The 15421-nt window shown below is 48.9% G+C and overlaps 1 long non-coding RNA gene and 1 other non-coding gene across 2 annotated transcripts in view; one reads left to right on the forward strand and one right to left on the reverse strand.

Annotated features, from left to right (window-relative positions):
- The window catches only part of LOC127041583 (uncharacterized), a 222517-nt gene that overhangs the window by 72339 nt on the left and 134757 nt on the right, over positions 1–15421 (forward strand). The gene's annotated exons all lie outside the window — the stretch shown is intronic.
- Positions 9403–9476, reverse strand: TRNAT-AGU (transfer RNA threonine (anticodon AGU)). Its single transcript has one exon. It is a non-coding gene; the product is annotated as a tRNA-Thr (tRNA).

The raw sequence follows: 15421 nt of genomic DNA on the forward strand, positions 1-15421 counted from the left end.
TTTTGCTTGTTAAACTCCTTTGATCTGCCCGGCCCAGGCTGTCCTCTGCCTCAGCTGCTGCTCCTGGCCCTCTTTAAAGTCAAACATGCAGGGGCCCCGGGGGAACAGGCTGGGACAGGGCAGCAGCCTGGGTTGGGCTGGGAAGATGCTGGGAGTTCTGGTTCCCTGAGAACTGGCCCAGCTCCCTTCTCAACAGCGAACAAATCAATTCCATGTCCCCTCCCCAGAAAAATCAGCCTGGAGCCAAGAGCAGCAGGGGACGATTCCCTCTAGTTCCCACCGAGGCAGGAGAGAACCCAGGGTGTTTCTAGAAGGGCTTTTGGAACTGACGTGGGGAAACCAGTCTTTAACAACAGGCAGTTCCAGTTTAAGCTAAGTGTTTTTAACAATTTCTACAACATTAAAAAACCCTTCAATCATAGTGTCACCATCCATAAAATTGCTTCACCCTTATAGGTTCCTAAGTGCACAACTAAACATCTCTTCAAATCCAAAGGAGTGGAGATCAGTCAATGTTCAGAGTCATCCCACAGAAAAGACCATGTTGTCATACACACTGGCCCGATCATGTGGCCATCGCCTTTCCCTCCTCTCTGTTAAAAGTTTCAGTATTTTGCAGAGAAACTTTTTTCCCTCAGGAGAGACCTGGGAACCAGGGCTGCCAGCCAGACAAACACGTTTAAGAGGAGGCGTCATCTGTCAAAAAATGATCTCCCTCCTTCAGTTCAGTGACACCCTGAAATGTTACTTATCCTGGCAGATCCAGAGGATTGAAAGCAGCTACATCAAACCCCTGTGTAGCTAACAGGAATGAACACCAACACTCCCTTGTATCTGAAGAGATGTTTAGTTTTACCCTTGGTAAACTACAAGACTAAAGGGAAAGGCAGTGATGGTGTCAAATATAAAGAGTGAAACACAAAACAATCATCATAGTTATGCCCATAGTGACTGCAAAATCTTTCTATATTCTTCTTATTATCATCAGTGTATTATTTTCTCTGGCATCTAGACATTGACTAGACCTTGACCAAGAAATTTGGATCTTGATAAATAATTGACTACCCCTGGTTAAGGCAATGGACTTGACACCCACTCAGGCAGTGATTAGCTGCCAAAATCTTAACAACCGGTTCCCTATAAAAAGTTCTGATTTAAGTGGGGGGGAGTGGAGGAGGGGTTGGGGGAGGAGAGACATATCCGTGGGGCCGGGAGCCCCTGCAGGGCCTGGGGCAAATTGCCCCACTTGGCTCCCGGCAACCCTAGATCTTGCAGCCCCTTCCCCCCTTACCTTGCCAGCAGCTCAAAGCAGCAGGACAACTCAGGAGCTCAGCTGAGCTGCCCAGCTGCTGGTCATGCTGCAGCTCTGCGAGGGGGTGGGGGGTCTGTGGGGAGACATCCTCATGGGGCCAGGGGCCCAGGGAAAATTGCCCCACTTGCCCACCCCACCCCCATGGCCCCGGAGCTTGCAGCCCCCTTACCTTGCCGGCAGCCTAGAGGTCAGCTGAGCTGCCCAGTTGCTGGCCATGCTGCAGCTCTTCTGGGTGGGGGAAGCAGGGGAGGGCCCGGGAGAGACATCCTAGTGGGGCCAGGGGCCCCTGCAGGGCCTGGGCCAATTGCCCCACTTGCCCCCTCCCCGCCCTTCTGACCAGCCGTGGAGCGTGCAGCAAGACCCCACACACACCTTGCCGGGCCTCTCAAAAAGTGGCAGCAGGACAACTCTTGAGCTCAGCTGAACTGCCCAGCTGGTGCCGGCAGTTGGCCATGCTGCAGCTGGGGGGAAGCGGAGGAGGGGCCCGGGAAGCCTCAGACTCCCCAGCTGGGAATCCTGGGAGCAACAGGATTGTCCGGTCCTTGGACTGGAGTTCTTTGTCCACCTCCTGGCCCTTTAACAACTCGTTCTCCACAGAGGTCTAATTTTAGCAACCGGTTTTTGGGAACCTGTGAGAACCGGCTCCAGCTCACCACTGCACTCGGGTGTCTCCATGCAGGTTGAAGTGCTAACAACAGTGGCTGCCTTACAGCCATAGCTTTTAATCAGGGCAATACATTGATACAAATTCCTGTTAAATCATTTCTCAGCCAGAGTCCATCGCCCACATTCCTTAGGGCATTGGGCCACCATGTGGACGTTTCATTTCCCTCCTCAATTTCACACAGAGGCACAATTTCCTTTGCACAGATCCAATAACAGTAAAACCTCCCTGTGTCTCTGGTCTGAGCCAGGGCATTCGATTGCAGTGAACCCTTCTCTCCTGCAATGGCAATGGTCAGACAGAGGGGACATGGTCACCTGCATCCCTGCCAGGGAGATATTGGCTCGGCTCTTTCTTTCTGCTGCTGTTGTTAGTCCATGAAACATCAGGGATGGAATGCAAGGCTGAGCTCACACACCAGTCCACATGGCAAGAGAGTATAAAATGCTGTTGCCTTGCCTCCATCTTGTTTTCAATCCTGCTTCATACCTCTGGAGGGACTTTACTACAAACTGAAGCTCTCTACAAAGGACTGTATGACCCATCTCAATCCAGAGACTTGATTTGTTTATTCCATCACTGCTACAAGCCTGAACCAAGAACTTTGCCATTCCTGGGTGTGAAAGGTTCAAATCCATGTGCATTTTATATAACAACCTGGTCTATGGATTGTGCCAGCTCTTTTCCACACACAAAGTCCAGATTATGGTCAAGCGACCAGAGGCCTATCAAATAGGGATCAGCTAAGAGAAAGCTGGGGTAAACGGAAAGCCTTGCTTGCTAAGATAGGCCTGGTCAGCAAGTTGCCAGGAGTTGGCGCTAAGAACTAACGAATAGTGTCTTATTCAGAGTTGCAGATTGAACAAAGAATCCCTTTTCCTATTGTGTTAGTCTCCTCTGTAGGGAAACGTTCTTCCCACAGATCCAACTTTGAGTTTATAAGAAGTTGGCACATGTCAGTATAAGATATGGGATTCTTCCACCTCCCTTCCCAGGAACTAATGCCTGCCTTAAGACACACAAAAAGCAATCTTTATTGCCATATACTTTCACTGTTTCTTTGCTTTAACCCCTAGGAATGTACCTGCTGGACAATCAAAGGAGTTGCTCCATTCCTATGGACCCCAAATCAGAATTCAACAGAGATATTTTATACTAATAACATTTTATCAAAGTATTCATTAAATGTTAACGTGCTAACTTGAGACCATGGGTGGAGACATTATGTAACCTGTTAACCATTGGCTAATATGCTTATTTTGTCTTGCTGCAAAACCTAAGCTGGGGTGCGGAACTGCCTACCCCGTCACTGTCCCCCACCCATGGAAAATCTATATATTCTGCAGTAATCAGTTAATTGACAGTGCCTCTGAGCTTAATAAGCAAGGTGACACTCCGCCAGCGCTGTGTGCAATAAACTCCTCTGCTTGACCTCTACACAGTGTGATTTATGTCCTTCAGAGAACAAAGAAAGAGGTGGAGGCCAGGTGACCAGGTTGCCAGGGAAACAGAACAAAGGACAGAAGAGGGACAAAAGGACCTGGCTGAGTTGGGCTGTTGGAAGCAAGGAGTCTGATGGTTTTGGGACTCAAGGGGAGAGCCCAGGCTCTGAGTTTTGGGTCTCATGAAGATGGACTTTGCTGAATCTTCCTACTTCCTGTGCTAACAAAGAACTTTCCCAGGCTGTATTCCAGAGCACTAACAAACCTTCTGTTTTACAACGCTGGCTGAGAGTCAATGGAGATTGTGGAAGTTAGGGGTGCATGACTCCTTTGGGGGGGGGCGTGTAAGGCTTTCCCAGGTGTCCTGCTAAGGTGACTCACTACAGGAAGCTCCTGGCATGGAACGGGTGCTGAAAGGTCCAAGGTCAGTCCCAGGTCGTGCTGAAGGCAAGGAGACTTCCCCCAGTGACAGAGTCCCCTGGGCAGTGTCACACTGGTGAGAACTCTGCCTGGGTTTGGCTCAGAGCTGTTCCAGAGCACTGAGCCTGTGTCAGCCCCCCAGCACGTGACCTGCAGGCGCCACTCTGGCAAAGCTCCCTGTCCCTGGGCTTTGGCATCACTAGCCCCTGCTTAGTGACTAGGGGTCAGTTTAGGACAGTGATTCCCAAAATGTGGGGCATGCCTCCTAGGGGGGCACAGAGGAATGTTCATGGAGGCACCTCAAGGTTGAGCCAGCCCCCATGGAGGGAGCACCACTCAGTCCCACTCTGTCCAAGCACTTTGCCTACCCTACCCTCAGCCTGAGCCCCTGGCCCAGCTGCAAGCCCCTTACCTGTGTCTGCACCCCTCTCACCAGCAAGCCACAGTCCCACTCCCAGCCCTGGTTCTCGACCGCGGCTTCCAAGGGCCCACAGCCATGGTTAAGAGGGCACAGTGTGAAAAGTTTGGGGACAACTGGTATAGGATGATGTCCTCAATCACTTCTATGCAGTTCAATAAAAGCTATTCCTCACCCACCTACCCCTCCATCAGGACCAACTAGGTATGTTCTGCTGCCCTTCACTCATACAGGAAGGATAATAACATTTCATTCCACTCAATCCTAAAGTGATTTGTAACCCAACACCAGCCAAAACTGGTCATTTTGGGGAAGCGGCCCCATCATGCTGCATACTTAGGCAGAGCAGGTGTGTCTATGCAAACACAGTCTGTTCCTGAAATCTTTCTCCCAGCTCCTCACTAGATGTGAGTTGGAAGCATATTCAGCCCCTGCTTCTGCTTAGTATTTAAAAACTCCATATTGTCCCTATCACTGCTGGCCTTAGATTTCTCCTCTTGTCCCTTTTTTTAACAGTTCAGATGAGGTGGCCAAGTGGTTAAGGTGATGGACTGCTGAATCCATTATCCTCTGCACGCATGGGTTCAAAATTAATCCTCATCAGATGCATTTAGTTTTCACCCCTCCTTTATAGATAACCATCTCCCCCTTTGGTACAATAACAGACCCAACAATGTTGCTTCTTGCAAACAAAAACCTTCTCAGAAACTCAGACCGCCCCCTTGCTTTAAATTAAATGTCTAAATCCCAGATTTCTAAAAAAAAATTTCTCTAGTCCTGTATTTCTTAGTCTTTATCTCAAAAGGTAACATCCTCATCATCTCCCCCAAACACCCTGGGACCTGCCCAAATAATTAAAAGACCCCCATCCTTAGCAAGGCCACAACCGTGAACCAGAGCTAGTGTCTAGGCCAAACTGTTCTGAAGGAGGCAACTCAAACATTTTCTCCCTGCTTCCCTTGGCAAGGTCTGACTGAGAAAACAAAATTCCCCAGACTGAAAATTTTCTGCTGAAAAACCAATACTAGTCTGTTTGGGGACTTTGATTTGAATGTATTATTATTATTCTCTTCTGATTTATCTCAGTTCAGTGTTTGTCCTCCAGATGTGTTACAGGTATTGAGTTGTGGGGGAGAGAGGCCAATTCATAATGTCTCTACCCCCCTTTCATAGTTTCTTCCAACTTGCTAGGAAATACCTTTGCAACGACGTGAGTCAAGCAGTGTCCATTGTTGCTGGGCTATCTCGGAGAAGTCTGCATTGTACATGGTTCCTGGGATAGTCCTTGGGAGTGTGGATACCTTCAATGGGCCAGCAGCGAGTCTGGCTCCTCCATTGTCACATCTGAAAGGCTGGTGGGGGGCATTTCCAACCTCATAACGTATTTCAGTAATGCACACAGAGCAAAACTTCATAACTTCCCAACCAATGCGAGCACACACAATCCAACAAGATATTAATGTTCAACAGATCAAGACTTTTGAAATGATACCTCACAAGGCAGACTTTGTACAAACCATGTTACCATTATATGAGAGTGGTGAATATGGGGCTACCAGGGTGCTGCTTTGAGCACAGCGTGCCACACCTGGGCTTCCATTGCAATGGAGACGTACCCTTAGAGTCCATCCCTCCTGGGATAAATATGGCAGCAGGGCTGGCCTGGGTCATCTGACTTGGGCTCATGGAGCTAAAGCTGAGAGGCTAAAAACTGTGGTGCAGATATTTGTGTTCAGACTGAAGCCTGGGTTCAGAAACCCTCACCCCTCTGAGGGGTCTCAGAGGTTGGGTTCAAGTCCCTATATCTGCACTGTAATTTTATAGTCTTGCACAGCCCAAGTCCCATAAGCCTGAGTCAGCTGACCTGGGCTTTGAGACAGGTGCCCTGGGTGTTTTAATCACAGTGTAGACATAACGTTAGGCTACGTCTCCAGCGCAATGAAACACCCATAGTTGGTCTATGTCACATTAATCAGGATCATGCAGCTAGGTCTGGAGTAAAGTTGCAGTGCACATGTCTGGGCTCAGACTCAGTACCCTGCTCTAGGAGCCCAGAAGGTTGGGAGGGAGTTTAGCAAGTGGAAATGGTAAAACTGCAGTGATGTATTACCCTGCACTCTATGGCATTTCTCCATTGGTCTGTCTGCACTGGGGCAGGGACAATAGCACATCCTGCTGCATTTGTTATTTCAAAGGGTGGTTTAGGATTTTCATTCTCAGACACTGGGCACAAAGTAGGTCTCAATCCTGGGTGTAAAGTAAATGAGCCGCTCACAGATTTTGGGAGCCACAATGGGCATTTGGTGTGAGAGCTCAGACCTGCCCCTGCCCCAGAGGGAGGGGGTCATCCTTGAGGGGACTGGACCACTGACCTATCAGCTCTTAACACCTAAACTTTCTGTAACTCTATTATCAGTGCCTGTGAGTGTAATTTAAACCATAAGAAAAACCATACTGGGTTCGACCAAAGGTCCATCTAGCTCTGAATCTTGTCTTCTGGCAGTAGCCAATGCCAGGTGCAACAAAAGCCACTTCCGAAGGCACCACTGGGAGTTGAACCCAGGATTGCCTGGTTTAGGAAACAAGGGCTTTAGCCAGCTAAGGAAAGCAAATGTGAATTTTGTCTTAATGGGCCACTGACAAAAGCATCCCAGACAGAAAAGCAACAGGCTAAAAAGAAACCTAGCAGCTGTTGCAGTAGTTCAGTTGGGTGAGTGCTAAGCTAAAGGTCTGTGGTTCAATCCCAAGCTCTGGCAGGCTCTTCTTTCTCCCTTTGTGCAGGGCTGGGCTGTTTTCTGACAGTGCAGCAGTTCCTTTAACTGCCACAAACCCCTCATTTCAGGCTATGCAGCAGGAAAAGACAGCATGGGCTTCTGCACCGAGCTGGCCACCTGCCTTTCATTCTTCTCTTGTTCTTCGTCAGCAAGGGGAAGAAAAAGAAGCTTTCCTTCAAGCAAGGTTCAGAAGGGCGACGTCAGGATGACTTCCTGAGCACCAGCTCCAGTCCTCTGCTCTGCCAGCTGAGCTATTGGAGGGCTGCCACCACTCGCTCTACGTTTCCCCATCAGTGTGTGCCAGGGTGAGCACAAGCTAAGCAGACAGAGTTTCGTAGTGTAGTGGTTATCACATATGCCCAATACACAAAAGATCCCTGGTTCAGAAACAGGCTGGCTTCCTTTTCTCAGATCCCTTGCTGTCCAGGAAGGCGCTCCTCCTTCTGCTATTGGCCTGTCCCTGAGATAACTCCAACCCCTGCATGACAGAGGGTGCTGATGTAAATGGAGAAAACACCTTGGTGTCAGTCTGGAGAACCTAGAGCACTTAGGTGTGTCACCTTTTGGAGGCTTGTGGCTTGGCCTCCTCTCCCCTTGGAGGTTGGCCTATAGATTGATGGCTTTAGAGGTGGGGGCTGGGCTGGCTGTGAGCAACTGGGATCCAGGAAACCCCCATCTGCCCTTCTGAGGGCCGAACCTATGGAGGTGTGGTTGGCTTCTGGGAGATAGACCCTTTGCCTGCCTCTTGGCATCCCAGAGATGGCTACTTGCAGGTCAGGAGAAGTGGAGTTTTGGGGGGAAGGAAAAGAAGCAATGGTGAGGCTGAGTGGGCTCCTTTCTGGCCAAGATGGTCGGCTGTGGAGTCTGGGATTTGCCTGTAAGCCATAAGTGGACTTGGTGAAGTGAAAACGCTGCTTCATTCTGGCTGACCTGGGGGTGCCATTGACGACTTGGAGTGGGGGCGGGGGGCTGGCTGTGAGCAAAAGGGATCCAGGAAGCCCCAGCCTGCCTCACCAGGGTCCGAGTCTTCTTCTTCTCTCCTGCTATGGGAAGCCCAGCCTTAAGCCTGCAAAGCATGTGCTGCAGCTTGAGCATTAAGCCTTCCTGTGAGGCCTGTGCTGGAGCTGACCATGGACCCCTGTGCAGTACTGCTGGGGGAAATCATAACTGCAAATTATTCTGGCCACAAGATCAAGCCGTTGGGTCGAATGGGGCAAGCTGGAGGCCTGGAGACTTAGTCCGCAGGGCTAGCAGGTCAAGCCGTTTTCCGCATGTGGGGGAGGCAGCTGCTGTGGTTCGCCTTTCCTGCGGTATAATCCAGGGGTGCAAGGCTGCAGAGCTGGGGGGAATTGGCGGGAGGCTCTCTATCATTAGTTTTATGAGTGGCTGGGAGAAGCATTCATGTAACTCAGTTGGATGTGCCCCGACCTGTGGATGTCTGTGTAAGTGAAATATGTGCCAGAGATTTGCAGCCTGTCACAGCATCACAGTGTGAGAGGGAATCCAGGTGGTGGGACACAGGGCTCAGGGGTCCCTCTGTTCAGGTTTCATCCTGTAGATCTCATCACAGATTTTCAACTACCACAGTGAATGTTCACTGAGACAGAGAGAGAGATGCCAAATGGTGATCTCCAGGGCCTGCGGACATCAAACGATAAGGAATTCTGCACACAGAGAGGACCCTGCTAGTGGAAAATGCCTTGGAAAAGCCCCTTCTGTCACCAGCTGTGGTCCTACAGTGCTCAGTGCTCTGCGTTGTGGCCTCAAGAGCCATGGATGCAAGTTGAGTTACGATGACCTTTTTCTTGTCCCCACGTTTCTTAGGTGCCTCCTTCTGACACTTGTCAGAAAAAAACGACCAGTTTCTTTTGGAAGCATCTGCACGCACTGAGGCAAAGGCAGTCTTCTCTGCTTCCTCGAAAGATTGACCAAAAGGTGGGAAGAGCAGACATATTTGGCAAGGCACCACTGGGTGCTGTATCTCTAACCTCCACTTTACCTGGCAGGTGCCTTGGCCAGCTTAGCCACGGTGCTGCTCTCTGGGACTTTTCTCTCAGCTGCTCCATTTCTTATCAGTGACAATCAAAAGGAAGGTGACATGGCCTCTGTGTGTGGACATCCCCAGCGAACCCCAAGGACGTGCGGCACAGGCTCTCGTGTTGCAGCAATTGCAGTTGAAGCAATCGCCAGGCTAATGCCAGTCACAGCAGCCTTTTCATCAACTCCAGGCTTGTGATTTGATTCTTTCCAATGCTTCTCTCCAAAGAAGCCTTTTCCTTAGCAAGCAGTTACTTGGATACCAAGGGAGGTCTCTTCTGTTTCCTAGAAAAACACAGGAAAATGTGAGCAGAGGAGACAAAAGCCATACAACAAGGCACCACTGGGAGTTGAACCCAGGATCTCCTGTTTACTAGACAGGGGCTTTAGCCAGCTAAGCCATAGTGCCTGCCTCAAGAAAGTGTTTACAACTGTTCCATTTGATGGTCCAGGACAAATCCTGCAAATTCCAAAGTACAGACCTTCCCCATTTCCCTCAAGCCTTGTAGACTTTGAGGTGTCTGGCTTTCTGTGCACAGAAAGCCACAGCTGAGTTTACAGAGGGCTTCTAACATGTGCTTCTCCCACCAGCACTGTGATCATATACTGTTAGTGATCTGTGTTTCAGTCACAGCAATCTTGGCTCAGTTCTGAGTCATGGTAACCTTTCCTTCAGCTCTAGACTTCTCATTAGCCACTTTCCAAGTGTGGTGGGGTGACTGCCCCAAACAATCAGGAAAAAATTAAGGCAGCCTTGCAGAGGCGGTGCAGAACCCAGCCAGTCAGGAAAGGGCTTATTGGGAGAGCCAATCAGGAGAAGGCTTGCTGGAGTAGCCCATATATAAAGGGCTGCTCAGCACAGCAAGTTAGTCACTCCTTGGAGTTTGAGGAGGGAGGATTTGCTGCCTGAGGAAGGAGAAGGAGAAGGAGAAGGAGAAGGAGAAGGAGAAGGAGAAGGAAGGAGGGGTACCATGATCAGAGTAGTGCTGGGGGTAAGGGGAGCATGAGTGACCTCCTGGCTGATTACTGCCAGACAGAGGCCCTTATACAAAGGTGGAGGAAGGTGCTAGGTCTGTGGGGAAGTTTCCAGGGAAACAGATGGTGAGGGTTGGAGGTGCACCCCTTTTGCCTCAGTCGCCACTGACACAGGTGGCTACACCCTGGACTGCAGCTGGCCACTGAGGCAAGTGTCTGGGTGAAGGACAGCTGCCCCCTGGAAGGGGGAGAGAACTGAGTGGGGCACAGCCAGAGGGCTCTGTCCATAAGAGGACATTGAAGTCCTGAGAGCGACATGGGTCCTAATGATAGAACAGATGGCAGCCAGATGCCACTGGATGAAGGTGCACTGGTGGACCAGACCTAATTGGCAGGACGGCCAACAGGAGGCACTGCAGTGGCGAGACATGCCCCCTGGCACCAAGACTCAGCCGCAAGGAAGGCTCTCTCTGTCTTGAACCACCACTTAGAAGGATTCTGATGACAGGTCTTTTCTTTCTTATGAAGAGATACGAAAAAGGAGCCAAAAGACACATTAGGTTCAGCAAGGAAGAACTGTCAGGCCAAGCCAAGATTTCCTGGTTACTAGGAAGGATCTTCAATCAGCTCTTCCCAAAGACCACTATCCAGAGGCCTTTTAACAGTTACTGCAGATGTTCACCACAAAAGAGACAAAGAGATGCCAAAATAGAGTTCTCCACTGCCTGCAGCCATCAAGCTACCAGGAGTTCTGTGCACAGAGAGGCCCCTGCTGGTGAAAAAAGGCTTTGGTAGAGACTCTTCTGACTCCAGCCGTGATCATATAGCGTTTAGCACTCTGTGTTGTGGCTTCAGCATCCACAGATGCAAGTTCAATTAGGAGATCTTTTTCTTGTCTCCACATTTGCCTAGTGACTCTTTCAACATTTGTCACCAAAAAGACCTGTTTCTTTTGCAAGCAATGTACAGCTAGGCAAAGGCAGTCTTCTCCATTTCCTCAAAAGATCACCAAGCTGTGGGGAGAGGAGGCACATTCAGCCAGGCACCACTGGGTGCTGGATGCTGAATCTTCTCTTTATTCAGCAGCTGTCTGTGAAGGAGATAAATCTACACCGTGTAGAGGTCAATAAATGAGTCACCTTGCTTGTTAGGCTCAGAGACAATGTCAATCAATTGATTACAATAGAATACATAGGTTTTTCATGGGTGGGGGAAAGTGACAGGGTAGGCAGTTCCACACCCCGAGATAGGTTTTGCAGCAAGACAAGATAGCACATTAGCCAGTGGCTAGCAGGTTACATAATGTCTCCGCCTATAGTCTCAAGTTAGCAGATTAACATTTACTGAATACTTTGATAAAATGTTATTAGTATGAAATATCTATGTTGAATTCTGATTTGAGGTCCATAGAAATGGAGCAACTCTTTTTCATGGTCCAACAGGTACATTCGTAGGTGTTAAAGCAAAGAAACAGTGAAAGTATATGGCAATAAAGATTGTTTTCTGTCTGTCTAAAGGCAAGGCATTGGTCCCTTGGAAGGGAGGTGGAAGGATGCCATATTTTATACTGACGTGCCAACTTTTCATAAATTCAAGGTTGGATGTGTGGGAAGAACATCTCCCTACAGAATAATCAAACACAATAGGAACAGGGATTCTTTGTTCAATCTGCAACTTTGAATAAGACATGATTACTTAGTTCTTAGCTCCAACTCCTGGCAATTTGCTGACCAGGCCTATCTTAGCAAGCAAGGCTTTCCATTTACCCCAGCTTTCTCTTAGCTGATCACTATTTGCTACACCTCTGCTCCCTTGACCATATTCTGGACTTTGGGTCTGGAAAAGAGCTGGCACAATCCATAGACCAGGTTGTTATATAAACTGCACATGGATTTTAACCCTTCACACTCAGTAATGGCAAAGTTTTTGGTTCAGGTTTGTAGCAGTGATGGAATAAACTGCATGTTCAGATCAAGTCTCTGGAGAACATCCACAGCTGGGATGGGTCATTCAGTCCTTTGTAGAGAGCTTTAGTCTGTAGCAAAGTCCCTCCAGAGGTATGAAGCAGGATTGAAGACAAGATGGAGACGAGGCATCAGCTTTTTATAGTCTCTTGCCATGTGGTCTTTGCTTTCTTTGTCCAAGGACACTCTATCCAGCACGTGGCATAGAAAAAAACCTTAAAGTTCTGTCCATAGGCAGGTCCCTGCATACCTTGCCTTCTCTCAATGGGTCAGTTGCATAACTTGTGGTCCTTAATGAGCCATCAAGCAGGCTAGGCAGAACTGACACCAACTTGTCTGGCTGGGGTGTTCCGAGAAGCGTAGCACAAGTTTGAAATATGGGCAGCATAGAGCCAATATTCATAACGTCAACAACAAAAATGATACACATGTAGAGATAGCATCATTATAATCAGCCAATCAGAACCTCTCCATACACCCTTACACGACAACATTTCTACAATATTGGCTGCAAATATAGAACAGTGGTCGCAACGGTGATCTATAGAGTTACAGATTATGTCAATAACATCACAGGAGGTGACACAGCATCAGTGAGACTGATACTGAAATATTGCCTCCAGTTTTGGTGTCCTCATTTGAAAAAGATGTTGTGAAATTGGAGCTGGGGCAGCAAAGAGCCACCAAATGTTCTGAGGGCTGGAGAAAAATGCCTTCTAGTGAGCTATTGAAAGAGCTCAACCTGTTTAGCTTATCAAAAGAAGATTGAAAGGTGACTTCATTGAAGTGCTTAATGGAGAGAAAAGATTGGCTATTAAAGGGCTCCTTAATCTAGCAGAGAAAAGCATAACAAGACACCAGTGGCTGGAAGGTGAAAAGAGACAATTCATATTACACTAAGGCACAAATAAGCAACAGGGAGGATGATTCGCAACAGGGAGGATGATTCACCACAGGAACAAGCTACCAAGGAAAGTGGTGGATTCACCATCTCCTGATGTCATTCAATGAAGACTAGATGCCTTTGTGGAATGTGTTTGCCCCAAAAGTAGCTATTGTGTCATACAGGAGGCCTGTGATATGCAGGGGGTCAGATTAGATGCTCTAATGGTCTCTTCAGGGCATAAAGTTGACTAATTTCTGAAAAACTGAGTGTAGCGCTGGGAGCAGCTCTGATGTATTACTGTCTAGCCGGCTTGCTTCCGAGAACGAACGCTCCTTGAGTGGGGTGACCACAGGGAATAGCTCAAACCTCCAAAGATCCTGGCCAGGGGCAGGACATTAGCACAGCAAGGGAGGGATGTAGCAGTGACATCACAAAGGCCTTTTGCAGGACCTCAGACTATTGGTCAAAGGTGGTGGGGAGGTGGTGACCTCACAGAGAGATGCTGACATCAGTCAGGCAGGACAGGGGCGAAGGGTCAGGGAAACCTCAGAGACCCCTGTGGCTTTGCTTCAGCAAGTCTCCTTCTCCAGGTCTCTCTTTGAGGACTGAGAAAGTATTGGGTTCAGGTACGTGAGCACCAGGAGGAACCTCTTTCCAGTTTTCTCCTTCCCTTTTCCTGATTTTACTTGAAAACAGCTGTCCCTGTTTAGAAGGTAAGAGCCTCCTTGAGGTTTGAAACCTGTTAGTCTGATCCATCTGGTGACAGATGAATTCTAGGCATGGAAAACACGAGCTTAAGGTGGCAGAATTTTATTCTGCACCGGGATTTTATCCCTTAGAATCACTGGGGACATTAGGGTTTGTCCGTTTTGTTTCACCTTTTCCTCCATCCCTCCCTCCCTCCTTTCTCTTCTTCTCTTGCTTCTAGTGTCCCCTGGGGGGGTGTGTGGGTGTAGGTGTGTGTGTGGGTGGGTGGCGGGGGAGTGCTCGGCAGCTCCCACTATGGGAGGTCCACCCAAAAATGTGGGGCTGAAATAGTGCTTGGGCAGTGATCCCCACCAGTGACCTGGCCATCCTTTGGGCTCTTTAGTGAGAACTCTCAGCCTCTCATCCTCAGTCTCTACCCTGATTGGCTGAGCTGAGGGTTATTGACAGGGAGGAGACTCAGGTCCTTGTTGTTCTCTTTGAAGACCAAGTAAATAAGTCATAACCACTTATATGTTTGATGAATATTGCTGCTTCTCTGCATTAATGGTCTCTGAGCAGTTCACGATTCTCTCTAACATTGCAGTTCTCCTCAAATACTTGCTGAATAATTACTGTGCACTGTTGTTGATCTGGAGCTCATGAGAGCACTTTATTCAGGTCATTCAATGTCTGAAATTCAAGATCCGATGGTTAGTTTGAACATCAAGGCTCTTGGGTTCCTACTCCCAACTCTGCCACTGGGTCACTGTGTGACCTAAGACAAGTCAATTCTTCTTTCTCAGCCTTAGCTTCTCCCTCTTTCAAGTAGGGATAATAATGATCCGCTCCTACCTACCTTACGGTATGTGGAGGCAGGACTGGCTCTAGGTTTTTTGCTGCCCCAAGCAAAAAAAATGTCTGTCCCCCATCCCCCTGGTGCCCGAGCCCTGGGCTCTCCCCACACCCCCTGTCTCCACAGCTCTGGGCCTCCTCCCACCCCCACCCCCCTGCTGCCCCACCCCTGGGCTCTACCCCCTGACCCTCACCCCCCTGCTGCCCCAGCCCTGGGCTCTCCTCCCCACACCCGCACTCCCTGCCAAGCCAGCCCTGGGCTTTGTACACCACACAACCCGTGCTGCCCCAGCTCTGGGATTTCCCCTCACCAGTGCTCCCCCCACCCACACACCCCCTGCTGCCCCAGTCCTGGGCTCTGCACCCTCCACCTGCACCCTCCTTCTGCCCCAGCCCGGGGTCACTGGTACTTGCTCCCAGGGTGGGTCATTCAGCAGGAATTTTGGATGTGCACAGAACACAGGATTGGTTCCCACATGGTTACAGAGCTGCAGTAAAGTGAAACAATTTTCAGCTTGTGTGATTGGAAGATATCTGGATGCATATTGTAAGACTGTCCTCCATAAATGAAGAAAAGTTGAGGTGCCTTTATTATTCTTCTTCCACTCTTTGTTTCTATGGGGGAATTTGCCAATGCAATATCACTGTCTTTCGTTTTAAACAAACAAAAAGGCAATGGCTGTTGAAAATAGCATTCCAGTCCTAAAAGCCTCTGGGAAGCATTTCTTGCTCATTTTATCCTACTTTTTTCTACAGGAAATTACAGTGGATCAGTACATTTGTTGGGAGAATAAAGTACAGCTGCCCAAACTGAGCTTGAGCACTCCTGAATTTTGAGGTGTTCAAATCTGAAGGCAGGTGCTAGATTCCCTTTCTGAATATTAGCTCAATCTGGAAAGGAAAAGTCAATTTCTGCTCCATGGCCAGAATTGGAATTTCTCCAACGTGCCTCGTACTGTATCTAAAGTGCCCAGGTCTAGTAGAGCCTCC

The sequence above is a fragment of the Gopherus flavomarginatus genome, assembly GCF_025201925.1.
Source record: "Gopherus flavomarginatus isolate rGopFla2 chromosome 13 unlocalized genomic scaffold, rGopFla2.mat.asm SUPER_13_unloc_3, whole genome shotgun sequence".
In the NCBI taxonomy this organism is placed as follows: Eukaryota; Metazoa; Chordata; order Testudines; family Testudinidae; genus Gopherus; species Gopherus flavomarginatus.